The 25,750-nt window shown below is 47.4% G+C and overlaps 1 protein-coding gene across 4 annotated transcripts in view; it reads right to left on the reverse strand.

Moving 5' to 3' along the window:
* Positions 1-25,750, reverse strand: part of FAM135B (family with sequence similarity 135 member B) — a 282,823-nt gene that overhangs the window by 202,955 nt on the left and 54,118 nt on the right. Inside the window, exon 1 of one of the 4 annotated variants that reach the window (XM_019459769.2) lies at positions 16,189-16,297. The exons of the other annotated variants lie outside the window; for them this stretch is intronic. The gene's annotated coding sequence lies outside the window, so the exon portion shown is untranslated. Of the gene's footprint in view, positions 1-16,188; positions 16,298-25,750 lie in introns of those variants that run through there. 4 annotated transcript variants of the gene reach the window in all.

Here is a 25,750-nt window from a genome sequence, read left to right on the forward strand (position 1 = left end):
GTCGGAAGCTTGGCCCCTACTTGGCAGAGCAGATGCACTCTGCTCCGAGCGAGGAGACCGGCGGAAACCAAAGGAGCCCCCGGAGGGCCAGACACGGCTGACTCTGCATTCGTGCCCTGCCACTTATCAGCTGGGTGACCTTGCTGCGGACCCCCGACCTCCTCAAGATTCGGCCCCACCAGATTCTAGGGTTTGGATGTGGGCAGGTGTGAGGAGGGATCTCATCTTTCTACTGGGTCCTAGGTGGGTGTCCTTGGAAGCAGGTCTCATTTACACAGCAAACGTTTACTGAGCACATTATGCGCCAAATCATGTGCTCGGCACTGGACATTTGAACGTGACAGAGAACTGTTGATCGCGGTGCTTTGGGGGCAGAGAGCAGAGAAATTCTGGACTCACGAAGATCTTGATTTTAACCACATTGCCGCTTAACAAAGAGATGACTTTAGTGGCACCTCATTCTCATTATCGGCAAGGTGAGAACAGAAATCCCCTTTTCACGTGGGGAAGGATTAAAACAACGCACGCGAAATCCCCACCACGGTCTCCGGGTTCCAGCCTGGGCTCCACAGAGCAGTACAGTTATTCTGCGGACGTCCCAACAACAGGACTCGGGGCCTCAGGGCTGCAATACCGGCTTCCCTGCTGTACGTTCGTGTCCTTTAGTCTTTCTGTTTACGGACCTGAGTCTACCCATCCGTGCAATGAAAGGGCAGCTCTGGGGCCAGACGTGCAGCGGGAGTCGGCCCTGCCCCTTCCTGGCACAGCGACCTGGGCTGCGGAACCCGGGAGGGCTCCTCCAGCTGGTGCCCTCCCACCAACAAGTGTGAGCCCTGTGCATGCCCCTGACTGGGCGCTGTCCATCAGGGAAGCACAGGGGTTAGCGTGCGAGGCTCAGGATAAGGAAGAAAAGGGACAGAGTGTGGACAGTGGCAGCTGTGCTGTGTAGGCCACGTGAAATAGCATAAACCCATCCTCTTCTCTTTTTTTAAGTTGATTTACTTATTGTTTGAGAGAGAGAGAGAGCACGCACACGCGAGAGGGGCAGAGGGAGGAGAGAGAGAGAATCCCAAGCAGGCTCTGCACTGTCAGCACAAAGCCCGATGCAGGGCTTGAACTCACGGACCGTGAGATCGTGACCTGAGCTGAAACCGAGTCGGACGCTTAACCGAGTGAGCCCCCCGGGCGCCCCAAATGGTTTCATCAAGTAATCTCTATGCCCAATGGGGGGCTCGAGCTCACAACCCCACGATCGAGAGTCACACGCTCTACTGACTGAGCCACCCAGGTGCCCCAATTTTTTTTATTAAGCAATCTCTATGCCCAGTGTGGGGCTCGACCTCACAACCCCATGATCCAAAGTCACAGACTCTACCAACTAAGCCAGCCAAGTGCCCGAGTATAAACTCATTGCATGACTGTATTCAGGTGCCACCTAACCTCCTGAGTTCCCAGGTCACAGGGATGCGGTGGGGAGGATGAAGAGGGGGCTAGACCATGAGCTGGTCCTGTCTTCCCAGCATCCAACACCACCAGCCCCTACACACTGTTAGTGAAGGTTCAGTAAATATTAGTGGATGGATGCATTCATTTATTTACTTAAGGCTCAGGGCAACTTTGTGTGTAACCATTCCTAGTAGTGGGGATGTGGAGACCCACGGCCTGTGTCGCCCCACCTGCTCCCCCACCATCCACCCCCCCACGCTCGGAGAAACCTCGTCCTCGTCTGGAGCCTCAGGGCCACGTACTCGGCTCACCCTGTGTCCCTGCCTGCCACTGTGCGGTGAGCCCCTGGCTGCCCTCTCCCCGGAGCTGCTCCCGAGGCAGCACCTGCTTCCTCTGCAGAGGACACACGTGGGCACACGTGGCTCATTCCATGGGCCACAAAGCACACACGTGGCCCTCGCATTTATCCACGGGGCACACGTGGCTCATTCAGTCACGCGGCCAGAGAGACTTGCCAGGAGACAAGCTAAAGGTGTGGAAAAAGAGGCTTCCTTGACCAACCTGCCTGAAACCCCAGCCAACGTGTGCTGAGCTGGGCTGTGCAGTCGCCCAGGTGGGAGAGCAGAGCAGTTAGCCACCTGACCGGGTGATGGGTCCCGATCCTGTGCTGCCCGAGATCAGCGCACTGCTTCGGTTCAGCCGGACTCCACGAGCATCTGTGAGCCTGCACGGGGCCCTGCCATGTGTGTCCAAGAGCGCTGGAAAAACTGGACCAGCGTGCAAAGCCCAGCCCCACAACATGGGCGCATCTCAAAAACATTATGCGAAACGAGAAAAGCCAGACACGGGTCACGGGTCATCCAATTCCACTCCCATAAGATGTTCGGAACAGGTCAATCCTTAAAGTCAGCAGTTTGTGGCTTCCACGACGTGGCGAGAAGCAGGAGTGGCGGCTGCCACATGGATCCAGCCTCTCCTTCTGCGAGGATGAAGCCGTTCTGGAACTGGACCAAGGTGATGCCGCACAGCTCGGGGAACATGCTGAATAAACCCTTCAAACCCTAACTTTTATGTTATGTCAGCCTCACTCCAGTGAAAACATACAATCCCCAATATGACACATGCTTGTATTATGCTACTCTTGCATGCAATAGCTCAGTAAAAATTAATTCTTTCACTCTGAAAAAAACTTAACTATGATATCATTCTGTCTCTTCTCTGTCTTCAAGGCTGCCCGTCCCTCCTCGGGCTCCACTTCTTGGTTCAGATGTGCCCGGACTAAGTCTCCATCTCCCACAGGACAAGAGCTCCGGAAGTTTGATCTCGGGGCTCACGTCCCCAGAACATCTTCCTCTGAAGACCAGACACACTTGGGGCTTTCAGCCTCAGAGACGAAAGAGGCGTGGCCATCGCTTGCCCATAGCGGCCCTGGCCCACCTGCGGGGAGGCTCACGGTCTGCCAAGCTGGGGCGACCGCCCCCGTCCCGTGGGCACTGCCTCCATTCTCCCAACATGAGCAAGTGTGCCCCAGCCTCTGGTGCCCTTGCGCATCCTCTCCTTGGGTGCTGGAGCTCCCTGGACTTAAACCTCAACAGGCAATCTGTTCTGCCCCTCCCTCCCAGCCCCCAGACTATGCAGACTCAGGGGCGGCCACGGTTCCTCAGCCAGCTCTTAAGGCCCGTGTGACACTGGGTGAGCCGCTTCGTACCTTCTGTAAAATGGGGACAATGCCACGACGCAGTGCCAGTGGGGGCCAAGAGTAGGCATATACCCACTTGGGGGGTGGGGTGCTCCCAGGGGGTCCGTGCAGGTGGAGAGGCCCAGGGGAGAAAGGAGGCAATGACTGGTTTTTCAAGGATAGGAGGATGCATCTGTAGCCAAAAGGATGCTGCTAAAAATAGCATTTCTTCTATGGATGATTTCACATTAAATCTGCCCGACTTCCATGTCAGAACCTTCCTACCTCCCTTCCCCGCCCCTGCTAGCCTCAGGTAACCCAGGACAGATGCTCACAGCACGTGGAAGAGTGAGCCACAGGTTTTAAGAAAAACCAGCCAAGTTCAGAGTCCGTGGAGAAAGGAGTCTGGCTGACCAACCTGCAGACCCACCACCAGGGCGTGGAGAGGCTTGTTCAGGGGACATTAGGAGCTCCTACAGGGGGGTTGGGGCTGGGAGAGTTGGTGCAGGGAGCAGGGTGTGGGTGGGGGACATCCTCTCAAAGCGGAGACCTTTCAGTAAGTAATCATAACGCAGCATGTTGGTGCGATGGTTGTAAAAGGATGTAAATGCTGAAAAGCCGTGGGAAGTAGCCAGAACTCCTACTGACACGTCAGCGGTCAAACCCCAAGAGAAAGCCGTCAAAATGCCTTGTCTTCGATGCCTGCTCAGTCCACACCCCGACCCAGCCCTGCCGCCAGCCTCGACTCCCCCAATACACAACACAGTACATTATCTGACAGACGCTTTCTCGAAGTTTGACTGGAAGAATAATAAACACCTGTTATGAGGACATGAACGCATACCCCCCACCCCCAGACGCTGGAACAGAGATCATTCTACCACAACACCTTGTTATGGATATTTAGTCTGTCTCCTCATTAATCAAAGAATAATGGAAATAATAACTTTTTTAAAACACCAAATTAAGGCTGTCATTTCATAGCATCATCTTAATTAACCTGTGTGTCCTTATTTTCCGGGAATGTCCTGTCAACGTCTAGTGTCCCAGTACTTATTAATAGCATCACCATCAGGGCTCAGAAGTGGTTGCATACGAACGAGACCATATATGATCACCGTACCCACAGCAACACCCTAAGGTATGCCTTCTTACTGCGGCCCCTTTACAAGTGAAGCTATGGGGGCTTGCACAGATTATGTCACCTAAGTGGCAGACCAGGATTCAAATTTGGTCTCAAATAGAGGCTGAGCTCTAATCTCAACCCGAACATTTCCTCTCTAAATGAGTGGTTTTCGGATAGTACCCCTTAACCCCTAAGCAGGGAGAGGCATTCCTTAGGATCCAAAAGGGAACTTAGAGACAGAATGGGGCTCAGGGGCCCCACCACCCCCACCATGGGCAGACCAAACCCCTTCTACTTTACAAAGGGGGTTGGAAGGTCTCTGCAAGAGTTCCTTGGCGGCGTTGGGGGGGGGGGGGGATCTAGTATTGAAAAAACTGAACAAATGATTATTTCTGAGTCACCAGTACCTAGAACAATGCTGGGTCCCAGTAAATACTTCAAAATAAATGACTGAATGAAGTATAGTCATTACCTAATAACTTCCCAGGCTAAACAACTACTTTGTTTTTTTTTTTTTTTAAGTTTTGAGAGAGAGAGAGAGAGAGACATAGAGAGAGAGAGGGAGAGAATGAATCCCAAGCAGGTTTCGCACTATCAGCACAGAGCCTGATGCAGGGCTCGAACTCATGAACCTGAGATCATGACCTGAGCCAAAATCAAGACTCATTGCTTAACCGACTGAGCCACCCAGGCGCCCCAGCTGACAGCTACTTTGAACATGACTGACGTAGACCTCCCAGTGACCAGTTATATTCACAGCAAAATTCACAACCAAAATACTCATGTCAGCATGACCAACCCCTCTTCACAGGGCACAAGATGGAAATACAACAAAAAGTCTTAAAACAGAAGGAAGCCTTGAGCTCACTTGGCCTTGCAGGTAAAAAGCATACCCTTGGCAAGGTTATAGAGAGAAACCATGAATATATATCATCTGTTGAAATTATCTACACATACTTTGAATTTTCCCTTAAAGCCAGCCTTTAATTAGCATGCATACTCTCTGGCCTCCTAATGCCTGTTTGTGCGTCCATTATGCTTACCCAGCACATAGACAATTTCTTATTCACTTGTCTTTCCTTTCATTCCAGAAGCCCTAGGATTTAGGTCTCGTTTGTATCTATTCCCCAGGGCTCCTGTGAGTACTTGGCACTGTGTAAAGATCCAATAAATATCAGATGGGTGAAGGGACGCTCAGGGTCAAGGAATCTCCCGTGCTGGATCTCTCTAGAACCTGGGCTTTGAGTGTTTTGGAAGCATGGCAATGCTTGGCCGGGATTCTGCCCGATGTCAAAAGGAAGGCTGGCTAATGCTGGAGCCAGACGCACTCCTCAGATACCCCAGCTCACTCAGGGTGGATATAAATGTCCCAGACCAGGAGACGTAAGGCAATTCACTGCACCATTCACCCAGGGCCTCGTCCAGAATGGCAGCATGTCAACTCTCAGTTTTTGGATGGCGGGGGGGGGGTAGGGTACAGAGCCAGCAGTCAGAGACTGGGTGGTAGACCAGAAGCCTGGCCATGCTGTAAAGCTGAGGTCCCAGTGTCTCCCTGACTTCTCTCGTCTTAGCCTCCGACCACCACCTTTGGATGGAAGCAGGAGGAAGGGAAGAGGAGGAAGAGGAGGAGGAAGAGGAAGAAGAGGAGGAGAAGGAGGAGGAGGAGGAGGAGGAGGAGGAGGACTGGAAAAGATGAGTCAGGAAAAGTAGGTCAGACGCCTACTCTCCAGCAGAACCCCAAATGTGGAAGGAGCTGCCTGGTGCAACCTGAGGAACCCCCTAATTCCTTAGCACGCTGTGGCTCAGCCCTTGCTTAAACCCATGCAAGAAGGGCACCTACTACCTTCCAAGGCTGCCAACATCTTTTTTCTCCTTGGTCCATGCAGAACCTCACTCTACTCCTATGGGAAGTGACCCCTCCAAATCCCAAACTATAATATACTCCAGACATGGGACTGAAAAGTATGAGAAATATTGTCTTAGATGAAGGGTTGAAACACCGGTTAACTATCTGCAATCTATTGTCTAAAGTTTGGTGACTTTGCATAATAAACCAGCAATCATTTCAATACCTCTGATAGAATTTCACTGTGCAGTGTGTTTAGCAAGCAACTTGGAAATTCAGGAAACTCACAGAATGCTTGGGGCCCAAAGGGAGAGCCCTTAGGGATCTTGTAATTGGGCATTTACTTACAAAATTATGAACTTGGACTCTCTTTTTTTTTTTTATTTTAGAGGGGGGAGAGGGAGAGGGAGAGGGAGAGGGAGAGAGAAAGAGAAAGAGAAAGAGAAAGAGAAAGAGAAAGAGAAAGAGAAAGAGAAAGAGAAAGAGAAAGAGAAAGAGAAAAAGAGAGAGGCTCTTAAGCAGGCTCCACACTCAGTGCAGAGTCAACGTGGGGCTCTATCTAACAACCCTGGGATCATGATCCGAGCCAAAATCAAGAGTTAGGTGCTCAACCAAAGAGCCACCCAGGCACCCCTACGTGGACACTCTTATATGAAATATCAGTTGGTGTTACATGAAAAGTGGTTTCCATGCTCAATGAAACTTGGAAGAAAATGGGTTAAGCAGATGTCAAGACTGCAGGAATTCTCAGAGCCTTTGCTATAATTATTCCCTCTATGCCACTCCAAAAAGTACAGAGTATCTCTCTACCTTCCCTGATTATGGAATTCTTACTTTGTGGGTTCTCACCTGGACTGATAGATGATAGTATATACTCTTTCAGAAAACGTAATCTAACCAAATGCCCCCCATGAAAGACAAGGAAACTCTCCCAGCTCTGTAAACCTGAGCGAACTGCTGAAACGTTCTGAACTCTGGTTGCCCCTTTTGCAATCCCCATCCCACAGAACCAGAAGTGGTGCAACGGAAAACCATGATGAGGAAGCACACAGGAGACACACAGAGCTCATGTTGTCTTTCTTCCCTGAGCGGCAGCCACAGGCTTGGAAGGAATCCATCTGTTTACCTGCCTGGGCTCTGAGCCAAATGTTGGTTCCAGGGACGTTTCACATCTATTTTCCCAGTCTTCAGCAAAAAGAAAGAAAAATGGCCTCTTAACCCCAGCTGACACAGCAATGGGACCTGGGAAGGCCAAGGATGACAGTCGTTCTATCTAATGTAATCTTTTCCTATAGCAATAACAACCAATTGCGTTGCCTTTCTTAAGAGCCGGGTGACGGATGTGACTGATGGGCCAGTCACATCATCCTGGGTGATACATTACAGGGTAAAGCTATGACAGAAAACTCACATGATCATTTCTGAGCACCATCTGGCTTAAGTGGTTCTTCACAGAAAGGACCAACATCCTGGGAACTTAGGCATGTTTACCTGGGCAAGTCCTGCCCTCCATGGATAGCTGTACTGTTCACTTGCTGGTCAGGTGGCTACAAGTAGTTCCTGAGTGGCTGCTACGTGTCTGTCCCTGGTGTGTGTGTGTGTGCACATGAGTGTGTGTGTGTGTGTGTGTGTGAGAGAGAGAGAGAGAGAGAGAGAGAGAGAGAGGCGGGGGGGGGGGGGAAGGGAGGGAGGGAGGGAGAGAGATGGAGAGAGAGATTGCTGCAGAAGCCTTCCAAACAATAGGGCTCTCGTAGAAAGCAAACCAGAAGAAAAGGCAGTGCAAGGTGAACTCCGAATTCCCTGGGGTCTTAGAAACCTGCAGATTCAGGAGTGCTTAGAAGATTTCCTCCCAGACAGCATCAACCCCTCCCATAGGTGTGGCACACACAGGGCATCTATAGTATTATGGTAGGTCCCACAAAGTCAGAGAAGGGACTCCTTACTTGCTTGGCAAACAGAATGCACTTTCAAGAAGACACAGGATGAGAAATATAAAACTGGTGCAGCCTTTATGGAAAAGAGTATGGAGGCTCCTCAAATAATTAAAAACAGAACCAACATATAATCCAACAGACCCAGTTCTGGGCATTTATCCAAAGGAAATGAAACCAGGATCTTTGGGGCACCTGGGTGGCTCAGTTGGTTAAACATCTGACTTTGGCTCACATCATGATCTCACCACGGTCCATGAGTTCGAGCCCTACATCAGGCTCTGTGCTGACAACTTGAAGCCTGGAGCCTGCTTCAGATTCTGTGTCTCCCTCTCTTTCTGCCCTTCCCCCACTCATTCTCTCTCTCTTTCACTCTCTCTCTCTCTCTCTCTCTCTCTCTCAAAAATAAATGAATAAAACATTGAAAAAAATTTAATAAACAAACTTGAAACCAGGATCTTCATTGCCGCATTATTCACAATAGCCAGGAAATGGAAATGACTTCATGGTTCAATGATGGATGAATGGATAAAGGACATGTTGTATATACATACAACGGACTATTATTCAGCCTCAAAAAAAGAAAGATCCCACCATTTGCAACAGCATGGATAGACCTGGAGGGCATCAATCAGGCTAAGTGAAATGAGCCACAGACAGAAAGACAAATACTGTACCGTCTCACTTATATGTGGAATTGTAAAAAGTCAAGCTCATAGAAGCAGACAGTAGAGAAGTAGCTGTGCCAGGGGTAAGGAGGTGAGGGAGACAAGATGATGGTCTGAGGGCCCCGAGTTTCAGCTACACAAGACAAGCACGTTCAGGACACAGCATCGCACCTGCGGCTAACAATGCAATGTTGTAAGTTTAAAATTTGCGAAGAGGGTCGATCTTATATTCAATGTTCTTACCACACACACACAAAAAAGAATAAAATTAGAATATGAAAAGGAAAGAACACAGGAGGAAACTAGGAGATGATGGATATGCATGGCCGTGATGGTGGTGATGGTTTCACGGGTGTGTACTGATCAGCCCAAACTCATGGAGTTAAATATATTAAATAGGTATGATTTTTCACAGGTCAATCATCCTTCGATAACACAGCTCGAAAAAAACCCTCACAAGGGACAGTGTTCCTAAGTAAATAAATCAGAATGCTAACACACACACACACACACACACACACACACACACACAAGCACACGCCTAAATAAGCAGAGAAGAACTCTCACGTCCAACACTGTACTTGGCCCTGGACATTCTTGAGCCAGGTCCAAGAGGACCGGACAGCCTCTCTTCTACCATGTGCCACCTCAGGCGGGACCCACAGCTCTGTCACGTGCACAAAACACTCACCGTGGGCCAGACGCCGATTGTCTGACACCTCCACCCGAGGGGGTGGGTGCTCTCTCCTGAAGGGGAGACAAGGGCACGTGAGTGTGGGTCACCTGTCCAAGGACCAACAGCCAGAACAGGGCTGGGACCCACCACTCCGGTCTGCCTCCCGAGTCGCTGCTCTCAGCCACCACGCCACATAGCTTTGAGTGTCTGCTCCCAGTGCAAAGGTAAATAATGCAGATTAAACTGAAGTTTGCGGAGGGGCAGGGTAGTTCAGGTGAATAAGCATCCAACTCTTGATTTGGGGTCATGTTATGATCTCATGGTTAGTGAGTTCGAGTCCTGCATCGGGCTCCACGATGACGGTACAGAACCTGCTTGGGATTCTCTTTCTCCTTCTCTCTCTCTCTCAAATAAATAAACTTAAAAATCAATAAATAAACTGCACCAGTTTGCATTCCCATCAACAGTGCAAGAAGGTTCCCATTTGTCCACATCCTCGCCAGCGTCTGTAGTCTCCTGATTTGTTCATTTTAGTCACTCTGACCGGCATGAGGTGGTATCTCAGTGTGGTTTTGATTTGTATTTCCCTGATGTGATAAGTGAGCACTGGGTGTTGTATGGAAACCAATTTGACGATAAATTATATCAAAAAAAGAAAGAGAAGATAGATAGATAGATAGATAGATAGATAGATAGATAGATAGATAGATAGATAACTGCAGTTTGTGGACAAATGAGAAAATACTGCCCCCACTCACTGCACAGGAAAATTCAGTGCTGATCCCTGAAGACAACCCCTCAACCACATACTCTTCTCTGGAAGGAAGCCTCTTGGGTCCCTTCTGCTCAACCTTTCCAATGCCCAGGCAAAGCCCCTCACCCTCCACTCACACGCCCCACTTGTCAGAAGCCACCACGACCACCTTGGGAAGTGGCCCAGGAACCACTCGTGATCTGCAGGCCAGTTTCTCAGGAGGATTTTTTCAAGCAGTGCACCAAACTGTTGACCCGGTAACATGGAGCTCCACGGCTAAAAGGGAGTCTGGTGCTGTGGCAGCTGAAGTGTCCCACACTGTTGCACAGACATTGTTTGATTTAGTTCTCATAGCAATCCTGAAAGTAGGGATTTTTATCTCTGTTCTACGGACAAGAAAACAATGCCACAGAGATGAAGCAGCTCCTGGCTCCAAAGGACAGTGGGCTGGACCTTGACCTTGACCTTGAGCTCAGGGCACAGTGACCTTAAAATTCGGCCCCTTCAGCACATCCGTTTCCCTCCTCTGGCTCTCCAGTCTGCGCCGTCCCCTCTCCAAATGATGCGGGGCCCTGCTGTGCAGCAGTCGAGAAAGAATTCTTGCGACAGCCTCGGTGCAAAAGGGTGCTTTTATTATAGCACGGGGACAGGATCCGTGGGCAGAAAGGGCTGCGTTGTGATTGTGAGGAGGGACTAATTATATACTTTTAAGTTTGAGGGGGTGGGGGAGAGACAAGCTAAGTCTCTAAAGGGACTTCTGCAAGCGAAAAAAGAGTCATAGGATCCTGGGAGGTCTGGCTATTCTCAAGGGAAGGTTGCTTTCAGTCTCTAGCAAGGCATCAGCATTAGGGCCACCATGACTTCCTTGAGGAACGCTCTGTGTGTCTCAGGGATTTATTTATTCAGTGGGCCGCAAGCTGTAAGGAGATTCAAGCTGAGCTACATTTCCCTTGCCTTTGTTCTCCTCATCACAAAGACAGGAACCCCTCGGCACCCACCCAGTCATTCATTCAAAACGTTTCCCTGACCTTCTGATGGGTACAGGGCAGAGGTTCTCAACTGGGGGGCAGTTCCACCAGCAAGGCCCTGAGGGATTTTGGGTTTTCACAACTGGAGAGGGTCACAGGCAGTCAGTGGGGGGAGACCAGAGATGTGGGCACACGACCTACCACATGCGGGACAGTCCCTCCCACGGCAATCCTGTCGAGGGTGAGAATCTCGGGGACGAGTTGCAGAGACTATTAAATACCAAGAAAAACCCTGCACTGTTCTGAGTGTGTTTTGTGTCTTTAACTAAGCGATCTTCAAAAGAGACTGTGAGCCTAGTGGTATTCCCATTCCGTGGAAGAGGAGGGAACGGAAGCCCGCGAGGCTACTGTCATTGTTCGAGGGCTACAGGGCAGGGACTTAGACCCAGAAGTCCAGTTTCAGGGCTGACAGCTGAAACTGTTGTCCTAAGATACTGCCTGTATTCTGTGCTGGCAGCGGGAGCGAGACAGAGCCACAGCACAGACCTGAGAACCGAGGCCAGGGTCGGACTGGGGATGTCACAGGGTGCTGCACGTGGGCAAGGGAGACCCAGGAAGAGCAGACACCCCAGCAGTGGGGCTGACATTATCAGGAAGGGCTCCGGGAGGAGAGAATGTCAAACTTCTGAGTTGACTTCCTCATGGCATAAGAGGATCATGCCCTTGGGACACCTGTGAACATAAAATGCGATATTCTGTGTGGCAGGAAGCCTCTAAAGGGGCCCCCCTAGGCCTTATCTCCTGGTATCTATGACCTTGTGTCACCCTCCCCCAAGATCACAAAGATTCTGGCTCCCACTCTGCCTGCCCTCTCTTGCTCTCTCTGATAAGGGCTTGCTGCCCCAGGAAGAGGGCCCCATGGCAAGGGCCTGAGGGATCCCCAGCCAACAGAGGACCCTCTGAGAAGTGAATCCTGCAGACCACCATTTCAGTGAACTTGAAAGGGGATCACCCTGAAGAGGATGTAGCCCCAGGCAACAGCTTCATTGTACCATGCAGAGTCCTGAGCCGGATCACCCAGAGCTTAAGCACACAGGCAGATTCGCAACCCTGTGAGATCATTAATGTTGTTGTTTTAAGCTGCTGACCTTCGAGGTAATAGGTAACTCATGCAGTGTGCCTCTGGAAGCTTCTCATGTTCTATTTCACATCTTCTTGGCCTCACTGACTCTGATCCAAATCATCTCAGGGATGACCGGTTCTGCTGGGGCTCCAGTAACCTCCAGTGAGTGGAGTGGAATCTGATCCCGCCTTGCCTGAGCCTCACAACGCACTCTCTCGCACCCCTGGGATATTAACCCCATCTGGAACAAACTTCTGTCCAGAACAACAAATACATGATTTCCTCTCTCCCGGCAGCCAGGATGGACAGCCTGAGATACATTTTACACTGCTTCTCAAGCACTGCCCTTGGCACCTGCGGGAATACAAAACCAGAAATGTAAAGATGGCCACCTGGCTGGCGCCCCCAGTGGCTCTCTATCCTTCCATGCTTTGCTTCCCGGACCCTCTCTCCTCCAACCTAGGATCACAACCTAGTACTGTGTGCACACAACCCTTGCCCCCAGCTCTTCTTTCTGAGTCAGTTAGGCCAGGATGAACAGTGTCTAACACAACAGAGATGCCCAATCCTTGGGAATGATCAAGCTTTCTCTCTCTGCAGCTGGGAGACCCCAACTTTTTCCCTTTTAGTTTGAAAGTTTTACAATTCCAACAATTTTTCCATTGTACGCACAGCCTCTTACCTTCACCAGAGCACACAGCAAAATGGAAGACACAAGCCCTACAATGAGCAGGGTCTGAATTACACCGAGGAAGAGTCCCTCCCAGCTCCCTCTCTCCAGCATCCATAAAGTCTCCCCCTCCCCCTTCTTGTCCTTCATGCCTTGTTGACACTCTCCAGCTTAGATGTGCTCCATCTCACCATCTGTCTCAAATTTCCAAGCCTTTGCTCATCTGCTCTCTCTGTTTTGATGAGCCTCCTATCTTCCAGTTAATTCTTAAGTATTCTTAATAACATACTTTAAGGGTCATTCTATCCAGTAACTTAGGACATCTTCCCCCAAGACACCCCATTTGGCCTACACATTGCTTCTCTGAGATTTCAGAAGTATTTCGAGTATATGTCTGCTTAAATTATTCATTTTTCTCAGAAAACACTGGAAACTGAACTATGACTGGGATGAACACTCTTTCATCTAGTACCCTAGGTGCTTCATCACTTTTTATCGAATGAATGGATGTGTTGGATAATGGAAGAAGAATGGCAAAAACTAATTTTCCCTTGAACATTTTTTGCTGACAATTTCAACATAAATCTGAAGGCTGTTCACTCCTATGTTGGAAAAGAAAAAATGGAATAAAAACACATACTTTTCTACCATTTCTATATTCAGATGACAGTTGGGTACACACACCATTGGCTCAGTTCAGCAAAGCCAACAATCTGGCCCTACTCCTTGTGCATCTGAGAGCTTGTGAAATCACCAGGTAAACATGCAGAGCAAATCTGGGGAGAGGGTGGCAACCCTCCCTTTTCCTTGGCTAGGCCAGCCACCCTCACCTCCCAACAACCCATCTCCAATAAGGGCTTTATTTTCAAGAGTGAGCACATAGAACATCCAAAGCTCTATGATCTGAGCAATGTGTCTACAGATCAGGGACTTTTAAATACTTGGGAACTACTGAGCTAATTTAATGACTGAATATGCTTTAAACCCATTGTGCGCGTGCACACATACACACACACACACACACCAAAGATGGGAAGATCACAACCACCCAAGACAGCTCATTTAGTTTCCAGCTAGGCAATAAATAGAGAGGACATGTGATATTTCCTTTCTGAGGATATGTAAACTGGGACAAGGTCACCCAGCCACTGAGCCTCAGTTTCTACATCCATAAAATAGAAACCATAATGGGCCTGCACAGCCTCACACAATGGACAGCAATGATGATTTCAGGAAATAACATTGACAGAGCAAAACTGCGACTCTAAAGAGATTGTTTCTTCCAGTACAGATGGCTTTCCCTGCACCACCTTCCACTCGGGGTACCTGGGCATTCTGCATTCCCCACCTCCAGAAGAGGGCGGGCACCTTGGAATAAAACAAGAAAAGCCAGTCCCTGGTTGTAAGTTTTGAAACAGACTTTTGAATTTAATGGGAAAGACTGTCATTTGACAGAAAAGATTTTGGACTTTCAAAAGCCTAGGAATTACAAGAAGTTCAGAATGTAATCATTTTTCCCTCTCCCCAACCTAGAAACCAGATCAAGTCTGATGGGATGAGAGCAATTTGAGAGAGACTGGAAGGGGAAGCAGAAATGACTGCACCCCCAGTTCATTCCCTGCTAAGAGTCCCCAAGCTCCTCCACCCTCAAACCCAGCTGAGCGCTCTTAATATAAAGAAAAAGTGAGAATTTCCAGATGACCTGGAGGAACCTCTGTGCAGAAAGTACCTATGTCCTCATCCCTGGGTTGAGCTTGGTGATGCAGCAGGTTCACAGAGTTCCTCAGGCACCAACTGGTGTCCTGTCAGAAGGACCTCAAAGGCTCAGAGAGCCAAGAGTGGAAGCCCTGGGGTAAGGGACAAGAGGCTGATGACTGAGGATCCCATGGGAAGACATAAACTCTAAGAAGGCTGGTGAGGATAGCTGATGGTCAAGGGCGAACCACCCAGTCTCCCACCCTCAGGCCCCATCTCCACCTCTGTGGCTTTCTGCAAGTCCAAAAATTCAATCTCATTGAAGAGTGCAGACAGATTCTGGATTTTGTTGTTATCTATGGCCAGGAAGCTAACATAGAAATGAGGTTCCACTACAGAAATACAGGTTTTGGAAAACCTGAATTGGTGAGCTAGGTCACCATAAGGAAAGGGCCTCACCCAGTTTCTGGCCCAGAGCTGTTGTCCAATAAGTAGCAGTTCCCTCCCTGACCTTCACGCAATGCTCCACGGCTCCCAATTTAGCTATTTGTCGTGACGATTACAAAGGATTTAATCACAGAATCTTTGCACAGTGGGTAACTTTCCAGGCCAGCTCTCTCAATATAGAGTTTGGAAATCCCAGGGAGGCCAAGGCACAGCAAGGTAGCATCAGTGACAGGGCTGGGGACCCGGGTCTCTCAAATTTATGCCGACCTCCTCCCACTTCTCATGATGCTTCCCAAAGAGCAGAGCCAAAGATGACTTTGCAGGAGATCATAAGTGATCTAAGTGTCTGAAGACAGGACAAGAGGCAGGTAATTAGTGCAAAAAGCTAATTAAGGTGATATGGCCCCAGGGGCAATCCAACTGCTCTCCAGAGTCCAAGAATTAATGACAGTGATACAGTAACTTACTCTAACCCTTCAGCTCCCCATAGGTTCATCTCCTGAACAATGGCTTCATCTACTTACTCTATCAAATGCCTCCACTGGTTCTGGAATGTGTGGTCCCCCTTTTTGGCACAACACGCAAGACTCTCTCTGTTTTGGCTTCAGTGTACTTTCTTAGCCTCATTTCCCACCCAAGTCTTCCAGGGAACCTCTTCCTTCCCTTGGCCACAATATTTTCTGAGCCATACATATCATTGCATTTTATAAATATCTTTCTCAGGTGGCTTTTCAAAATATACTTTCTATGCATTGCTACCATGAAACCTTTGCAATGCCAGGTGGACATAGTCTATTCCACTGATTTGCCTCTTAATTCAAAACAGTTCTGTCACAAATGCATCCCGAAGCCATGTTGGGCTGACCACATGGTCACCACTATCTTTTTTAACACTCCAAGTATTACCATTAATAATAAGATCTAGCAGCTAATGAGTGATTATTAAGTTTCCAGGAGCTCTCCAGAGTAGTTTATACTCATGGACAAGTTGATCCTTACAATGACCTTGGAAGTGGGTGAGATTACCCAAAAATTAGGTTTGAAAAAGACTCAAGAGAAGACAAACGATTCAACCCAAGTTCAAAGAGAATAAATGAGAACCAGAACTAGATTCCAAAGCACATACTCTTAGGCACTGTATTTCACCTACAAGCACTTACTTGCAAACATCAAATGTAGTCATTGAGAAGACAAATATCACTCTGAGCAAGTATCGTCAATAAGATGTGGTTGTGGAGAGAGCTGGCATAGATCCCATTCTTAAATTCATAAAACTGTTCAGAGAGAATGCAGTCTTACCCCTTGCAGGTGTACTCTCTACGGCGGCCATATTAGAATCCCCATTGTTCATGAAGACTCCACTCATTGGATCCATTGACATTCCATTTAGAATTGCTCTGAGGCAATGGAGGAGGAAAGATGAACCAAGTCTTATTCACCCTCTTTAGAGTGGTCAGAACACAGGATTAGCATCTGCCAGGCTTGGCTTTCCATCCTGGCTTCACCTCTCACTCAACGTGGACCTTGAGCTTTCTTCACCTGAGCTTTGGCCAATAAATTATTTGAGACACTGTCCCAGGTGCTGACACCACACATGAGGCTCAGTTTATGCCATCAAAGAATTCATAGGAACTAGATAAGTTTAGTACAACATGGTAAGCTCAGCAAGAAAGAACTTAAGTCTCAAATCATACAACAAAATACTATGCCAAAAGACCAATAATCATATGAAAAATTACTCAATTTCATTTACAATCTTGTAAATGCAAACTAAAATCATAAGATGATACTACTTCACACTTACCAGAATGGCCAAGGTGAAAAAGGCAGGCAATACCAAGTGTGTGGGGAGGTACAATATAACTGAAATTGCTGTATACTACTGGAGTAAGTCTGATATGACCACTTTGGAAAACTATGTACAGTATCTACTAAAACTGAATATGCAGGCACCCTGTAACAAAGCTATGAATTCTCAATAATATACCCAACAGAAATGCACATATATATATATACGTGTGTGTGTGTGTGTGTGTGTGTGTGTGTATATATATATATATATATATATATATATATATATATAAATTAAACAGATGTAAGAATGTCTGTACCACTTCTTGTAATGCTCCAACAGTGGAGATTATACAGATCTTAGTAGAATGGGTGACTGAATTGTGGTATATTCATACTTTGGACCCTGTATGGTAACAAGAATGAGATACCGCTACATACAGAAAGATGGATGAGTTGCATAATGATGTTTGAGTAAAAGAAACGAAACACAAGAGTCATACACTGTATGACCCCATGTCTATAAAGTTCAAGGAGTCAGGACAAGTAACTACACTTGGCAGCGGTGGTAGGTAGTAATTGGAAAAACCACAAAGGGTATTCATAGGAATGTGGATGATCTTGTTTCTTGATTTGGGCACTGGTGAAACTAGATTTTTGACTTTGAGAAACTCCATTGAGATTATACAAATGTGTGTTTCAATTAGATTTTTCTTTATGTTTCTTCCATGACATTGATGTGTTGAGATATGTCTTTTACCTTGATTTTTCCAAAAGTCATATGTTTTATCCTGAAACAAAAACTACATTTCAAAGCCTTGACCCATGAGACAAGAATTGTAACATTTACCTTCAAAAGGGAATATGATAATTAAATTGGGAAACATGCACCAACAAGTTACAGGCACAGGAAATGCTTGCATTGAGTGAGTGCATCCTATCAATGCTATTACTTCAATGGGCTCCATAGTTTAGAAAACTAGGTAGCAATATCTACTAAAACTGGACTTAACGAAGATCCTATAACACAGCTATGCCAATCTAGTTGTACAATGTAGAATGTTTCGACAGGTTTTATACCATTCCCTGGTAATTTCCCATATTTCAATCTCTATTGCCTTGATGTACTTTTCATTCTTGCTATAATAAACCCCTTATGCATCCCAAACTCAACCCATTATGTTGCTGCAACTGGTCTTGACTTAGATGTTCTGTTTTCTTTTTTTTTTTTTTTAATTTTTTTTTTAACGTTTATTTATTTTTGAGACAGGGAGAGACAGAGCATGAACGGGGGAGGGTCAGAGAGAGGGAGACACAGAATCTGAAACAGGCTCCCGGCTCTGAGCTGTCAGCACAGAGCCCGACGCGGGGCTTGAACTCACTGACCGCAAGATCATGACCTGAGCCGAAGTCGGCCGCTTAACCCACTGAGCCACCCAGGCGCCCCAGGTGTTCTGTTTTCTTGCAATTCCCAGCTCATCAACCCGTTAATGTCCACACACACACCACAAGCAACCTCCTTAAAGTCCTCTCCCACTTTTTAACTCCCATACTTTGCTCCTCCAAAAACAGTAACAGCATTACTATCATCCTCGGTTGTCATTTATTGGGTATCAATCATGTGTCACGCTCTGGGACACATGCCTTATATACATTAACTTATAATCCAATCTATCCCTTAAACAATATGGATACATCATTGAATAGTTTTAAAATAAACAAATTATGAAACAAATTAGCAAGGACCAAGGAAATTAGGCATCATTATCCCAGTTTTTAAATGAGGACACAGAGGCTCCAGGTAAGTAATACATCTTTCTTACAAAACTGGGAGCAAGAGGAGCTGGGGTTCAAACCAGGTCTGGTGGGTTGCCACACCAAATGTTCTATCCCAAACTAGCTCAGCCTGTCACTGAAGACTGACTGACAGATTTTCAGCATAGTGAGTCCAGACATAAGGCTGTGTCTCATGATAACCCAATCATGATTTGTCCATTTACAGTCAGGGAAACTGAGGTGGAGGTCTATTTCAGTGCCTAGGTCTTTGTATCATGTTTTACGCGATAGAGGAATCATAAAACTGGAGTTGTATGTATGCAGTGTCATTTGTAGCAGCCAAACAATCCACCTGTGTTACTTACTTTATCTTAAGAGGACACAGAATGTTCTCCTCAATTTAAAGATGTGTTAACGGGGGCTCAGAGTGGCTGTGCAGCAGTGGGACCTGGGCTTAGAACCATCAACCTTAACGATTTTATGTCAGGCTCTCTCCGGCACAAACCCACCTTCCTAAAGATTCAGATGTCAGTGAGTCCTAGCAGGGATCTCTGCCAATTCCATAACAAAGGGCTAATGGGGTCACGCTTTTCTTTTAAATTGTCAATATTTTTAGGTTTACTTTTGTTCCTGCTGTTTCGAATACAGGCTTCCATTTAACCTTCAAAACCTAATTCAAATATCTCATTCTCTCAGAAGTCTTCTCAGATCTTGTACTCCCTTATTTCCTTCAAAAAACTGTCCCCAAAGGCCTACAATGTAAGTGTCAGTAGCCAAGGTACAGAGGCTTCGATGGTGCATAAAAAGCCACCTCCCTGTTCTTCCAGTGCTTATGTTTTTAAGGGGGGCTCGCACGCATGGCTCTCAAATGCAATTTCCAACTGCAGTAAATGCTATGAGCGAAAAGTACAGGGGGCTTTCAAACCAGATTGTGGGGCACTGGATCTAGTCTCGGAGGTCAGGGAAGACATCCTCAGGCAGAGTTAATATTCTGGCATGACCTGTACTTACTTGGCTGCACTGTAATAACCCCCTAAGTGTTTCCACAATAGTCTGTGAGTAACGCAAGGACAGTACCACGTCTCATTCAGGCCTCAAGCCCATGTCCTAGAAGCCTTGGGTGGCCCATTGTAGGTGGCTAAGGGATCTCTGTCACCCTCAGCAGTACAGCTGCTACCCTTGTGGCCGCCACCGTCAGTGGAGAAAAATGTAGGGACCGTGCGAGTGAGCGGAAGCTCCGTGTGATAACCTCTACTCAAGGGCACCTTCTTGGCACCTAAAGAAAGAAAACAGCACCTTGTTGATGGCAAAGGAATGGGAAAGCCGACTACCTCCCACTTCTCTGAGAGGCTAATTTGCTCTCGGTACCTCCTCCCCAGCCTCTTTCACAAGCTTGGAGCAGCAGCAGCTTTCTGATAATGACTATCCACAAGTCCCACGCCGTGATTGTGGTTTGCATTAAGCCTGGTTAAAACATCAGCTTACGAGGCGGGTGTGGATGCAGAGGTGTCATCCAGCCCAGAGCAGAGATCAAAGATGCCATCTTGGCACCGGAGAAAATCTGCTCATAGGTACTTCAACCTTCAGAGCTGGATTTTTTTACATCTGGAAGGCTCCTTTCAGAAATCCTCTCCAATCAGCACAAACGACAAAGAAACTGATTGAGGTCTGGGAAGATCAATTCAGGACCAAGAGCAAGCAAGGGACAAAACTGAGTCCTGGGCCCCAGCTTTGCAGGTTTTAGATGCAACAGTCCTCTCACTATGCCCAGTTCTTGCATCATTTTTTTTTCTCCTAGTACTTTGTAGACTTATTGCATACAGTTTTTTTTAATTTTTTAAAACATGTACTCATTTTTGAGAGTGAGAGAGACAGAGCATGAGCAGGGGAGGGGCAGAGAGAGAGGGAAACACAGAATTGGAAGCAGGCTCCAGGCTCCGAGCTGTCTGCACAGAGCCCGACGCAGGGCTCGAACTCACAAACCGCGAGATCATGACCTGAGCCGAAGTTGGACGATCAACCGACTGAGCCACCCAGGCGCCCCTGCATACATTTTTTTTTAAGTTGTGGTTAAGAACACTGAACATGAGACCAACCCTCTTGACAAACGTTTAAGTGCACAATACACATCATTAACTACAGGCACAACATCGTGCAGTAGATCTCTAGAATGTATTCCTCTTACGTAACTGAAACTTTATACAGCCGCGGCGCAGGAAGCATGCAATTCCAGCTAAAGTAGCACTTCCTAGAGAGGAAGGCTCACACGGACTGCAGATTTCGTGTAAAGTTTTCACTATTGCATTCAGTCCCTCCAGTGCCTTTGCTGCGCCCCCTCTGCCCTGTGCTGCCCTGGTTTCCATTTCCATCGGCACCGATAAGAGCAGTCGCCACTTGCTGATCACCTGCAAGCCACGCCCACTCAGACACCTGCACACACACCACCCGGAATGCTCAGAAGCACTCCACAAGGACGTGTGGCATGTGTGTTGGATACCTACTGATGCATAACAAGATCACCCCTGGAGCCCGCTGACTTAAAAGCGATGATTTTATTTGCTTCCCATTCAATGGATCAGGCATTAGAGCAGAGCCCAGCTTTGACTCCACACCCAGCCAGGGAGTTCTCAGTTGGGGTTGGAAGATGCAAAATGGTGCCTGGCCTCTCTGGACATGGTGTCTCTCTCCTGCTGGGCGGTCAGGGTTCAAGTTGGTGCCGGTCTCCAAGAGAGAACGTTCTAGAAGGTGAGAGTGGAAACTGCGGATCTCTTCAGGTCCAGGCTTGGAAGGTCAACAGCAGCATTTCAACCACATCCTGTTTGTCAGGTCAGTGAGAGGGCTGGCCCAGATTCCAAGGGACGCGAAAGAGACGCCGCTGGTAGAAACACCTTGCAAAAGGCAGTGTGGGATGGGAGGTATCATTACAGGCATCTTTGGAGTGTAACAGTTAGGACCGTGTTCTCTGCAATCAGACATCTTGGTTCCACCATCGGCTGTGCGTCCATGGACAAAGGCCACCTCTCTGAGTCTCACATTCCTCACCTCTAAAATGGGAATAATAGCATCTGCCTCATCAGCTTTCGTAAGGGAATAAATAAAATAATGCCTAAAATGAGCTTCACGCCACGTCCCCCACACAACAAATCTCTACAAACAGTTGCTGTTTTTAGAGTGATCTTACAATTTATCATCCAATTCAGGACACTTTTGAGAGTGAAAGAGGGAGGGGCTGCTTTGTGTAATTATGTGGACACAACAGGTACACACAGGATTTATATGCACCTCCAGCTACTATCACCGTCAATCTTTAAAAATAGCCAAAATCCAACTCAAACCGAAATGAGAAGAGATTAATGAGCTCCCCCAAGTTCATTCACTCACTCACACGCTCCCTCACACATCTGGGGAGCTCCTCCATGCCAGGCGCCGAATAAGAGAAAATGTGTCCCTGCCATGTTAAACTTACACTCCAGTAACAGAGAAACTACCTCATCAAACGGGTAAATAATTAGTTTCCTGTAATGTGGCTCTTCATCAGGTGAACCAGGGTAAAGGAGGAGAAAATGCACTAGTGGGCACAGCTGTACCTGAAACAGATAATTCTTCCTCAATGGCTGAAATCAGTGGTCCACAGACCGTGACCCAGGGGCCTGGGCTGGTGTCTGCCTGTCCTGATAAAAATGTGTCATTGAAAGACAGCCGCACCCGTTGATTTACATATTCTTTTATGGCTGCTTTTAAGCATCAGGCGCTGGTCACAGGTCACATGGCCTGCAAATCGTAAAATATTTTCTATCGAGCCCTTTAGAGAAAAAATTTGCCCATCTCTGGCTTAAGCAACACAGCCATGTAAGAAATGCATTACCATCCCTTCACTGTCACTGAAGATTCAGAGGAAGGGGGCATCATGTGTCCCGGTCACTTTGGTCATGATGCTCTTGGGCTCCTCCCAACTTCCCATCCTCGGGCTTTGAAGTTACAGCTTTATCCAAGACTAGATCCCCTTAGGTTTTCAGGGCGGCTGCACATAGTCCACAACATCAGAAAGAGAAGACACCAGTCTTAAGAGTGCCTCTCTTGGGAGGAAAAAAAGCAACCCTTCCCTGAGATCCCCAAAATGTCTCTCAGTGGCTCACCTTCCAAAACAGAGTCCCCATGTCCTCTCTGAATCAGGCACTGGAACGGGAAGGGGACCAATATACTGGACTAACATCAATGGCAACAATCCCTAGGGCTGGGAGTGGGATTCCTCTCCCCTAAATCATTTTTGGAGGGGTACGCACTTAAAACTTGGGGGCACAGGCGGGGAAGAGGACATTAGACACCAGTGATGTCTGATGTGAAGAGTGACTGTGGTCAGCACAAGGGTCATAGGTACCTTTAGAAAGAGTGTTCAGAGAAGGACTCATAGGACATGACCTCCAAACACAGCCCTGAGCAGGACGGGGAGCAGGGCTTGGAAAGATCTTGTGAAAGAACTTCCAGGTACAGGGAATTGTCGTTATTCAAAATCCTTCTCTCAAAATCCTTCTTAAGCCAGGTCCAAAGCCTGCGTGGTCTCCACTGCTCCAAGTTGTCTGCAGAAACTGCTTTTCTTCAGTTACAGCCTCTCATCCCATGGTCTTCCTCAGTCTTTGATCATATCCCGCAAACCTGAGTGACCTCCTGTTTAGCCCTTCTCCCCAGCCAATCTTGGTAATTTTCTCATTCTCCTCGGTATGCACTCAGGGGTGGATCCGTTTTGCCTTCTCGTCTCCTCTTAGGGTGTGAATCCTTAAGGTCAGTGACCGATTCAGACCCATACTACCCAGCAAGAGCGCACAGTACATTCTTGGCGAACGTCCACTGAATCAGACACCCGAGGACAGATCTGTGGTTCTGCTTGTTTTAGTCTACTGGGGATGAAGGGCCCCCCGAAGACTTAACTTTCTTGAAACAGTCCAGGTACCCTATCAAAAGGCACAGAGAAGAGAAAAACAACAGAATGGTATCCATCCGAGCATCAGTTCCTGGGAGATTCTGATGGGGAGAAGTACAAGGTGAGAACAGTGAGGCAAGAGACAGGAAATAGTGTGCTGTATGTGGACAGCAAAGGGCGGAGGGCACACACGGGGCATGTGTCTTCGTGGGTGCACACGGAATATGCCACAATAAAATTAGGTATGATTTTTCCAGTGATGAAGGGCCAATGAAGAACAAACACAATTTGCTGTCTACCTATTTTATTTCAGGAATTGTGTAAGCTACTTCATATACACTTAATCCTCATCAAAAAAAGACTGTTATATAGCAGGGATCTCTATTTCATAGATGACGAAATTCATGCCCAGCAAGGTGAGGTGGCAGAGAGTCACACGGTGAGAAAATGGCAAATGCCCAAGCGGGTGACCTTTCCTCTCAGCCACACAGTTGACCAGTGCTTTAAGAATTCACTTCAGCAAGAAGAAAGAGAATATGTCTGCTGGAGAGGAAGAGATATTAGGTTGGGACACCGATTATGAGCTGTTGCAATAATCCATGGCAGAAAGGATGAAGTCTGGCTCTAGGCACTGTTACCAGAAATCAACCATACCTGGAAACGAAGCAGGTGCGGAGAGGGGAACAGGTGCAGACGATGCAAAGGCACCCCCTTGGGGAAGTGGGCTATGAGGAGACAATACCTTCTCTGCTTGTACCCCGTCACCAAATCAAAGTATCAGCAAAGCCGCCCTTGGGACTCTTTGCTCTAACTGCGGGCACACATTCTAAGCTTAGATAAGCTTTAGTCACAAGGACGAAATATTATTAGTTTAGCTGTGTTTCAGCTCCAGCTCTCACTATGAATCATGTGTGCATGAATCATAATCACCGCTCTTCATATTTTAGAAGCAAATGTACAATTTTTCTTACCCAAGGAAAAAAATTAATTGCTGTCTAAATATGAATCTAATGTTGTTTCTGAAGCTCTTGGATTTATTCAATTCTGAGCCTTCGTTTTCTTTGGGAGTAAAAATAATCAGGAAAGCTTAAAAAAAAGAGAGGCGACATATGGAGTGTCTGCCCTGCCCATGACTCTGCTTTATGCTTTTCAAAGTCAAGGTAGATGTGAGTGTTCCCATGTCATAGATGAGGAACCTGAAACTTATATAAACAATCTATTGGCCCTGGATAACACAGCTAGTAACAAAGAGAACCTTGGGGCTCCAATTAAGGTGAGTTAGATGCCAAATCTCATGCTTCTGATGCTCCCTCCCTGTCTTACAGGTGAAAGCACGAAAAAATGGTATCAGAGTGACTCCACGTTACGGTTCCTTTTTGAACATTCAAAACTGTCCGCAACGTGGCTATAACATTTGTTGTCTACCATCATCTGAGGACACTGTCTTAGCAGTTGGGAGGCTAATTATCTCTGAACCTGTCAACTCGGTATGAACTGGGGACACCAACCAAACCTGGTCCTTAGGTAATATGAAATGCATGGTTCAAGTAAGTGGGGGGTCTACACCTGTAAAGTGGAACCACTGAATGGTGGCACCAGACTGGGGCCCTCTCAGCTCCAGGACAAGCCCCAAGCAGTCTCACTGCCTGCCTCCAACCACAAGGCTGGGGCAGCACATCCCGCTCTTCCCCCTGGAGCTTCTGACCTTCCCAGTCTGAAGCCAGGCGCCAGGGTCCACACTCGGCATCCCACTGACGCCTCTTAACCACTTGGCAAGCTTAGAGTATTACCTTCATTGGATGAGGTGTGCTGTTTTACTACGTGGTGTCAGCGCTGTATTCAAATACCATAATAATACTATTATATTACTTATTAAATGCAAGAACAAATAGTAAATACTATTTATAGAATACAGTAATGATATCCAAAAATAGTTCATGTATAAAGTTTTGGAAATTTGCACGTATTTTCAACTATACTGTGTCAAGTTTCCCTGAGAATTAAATAAATAAATCCCACAAATGAACCAAAACACATATTTGAAGGCCACCAACTGCCCTCTGGTCTGCTCTCAAAGCAATCTTTCTAAATTGCAGCTTTGCTCCTGGCACTCCTTTGTTTAAAAACAAAGTTTCTAGGGGCGCCTGGGTGGCTCAGTTGGTTAAGCATCCGACTTCGGCTCAGGTCACGATCTCACTGTCCGTGAGTTCGAGCCCCGCGTCGGGCTCTGTGCTGAC

This window comes from Panthera pardus, unplaced genomic scaffold, assembly GCF_024362965.1.
Source record: "Panthera pardus isolate Hobbes unplaced genomic scaffold, ASM2436296v1 HiC_scaffold_7, whole genome shotgun sequence".
NCBI lineage: Eukaryota > Metazoa > Chordata > Mammalia > Carnivora > Felidae > Panthera > Panthera pardus.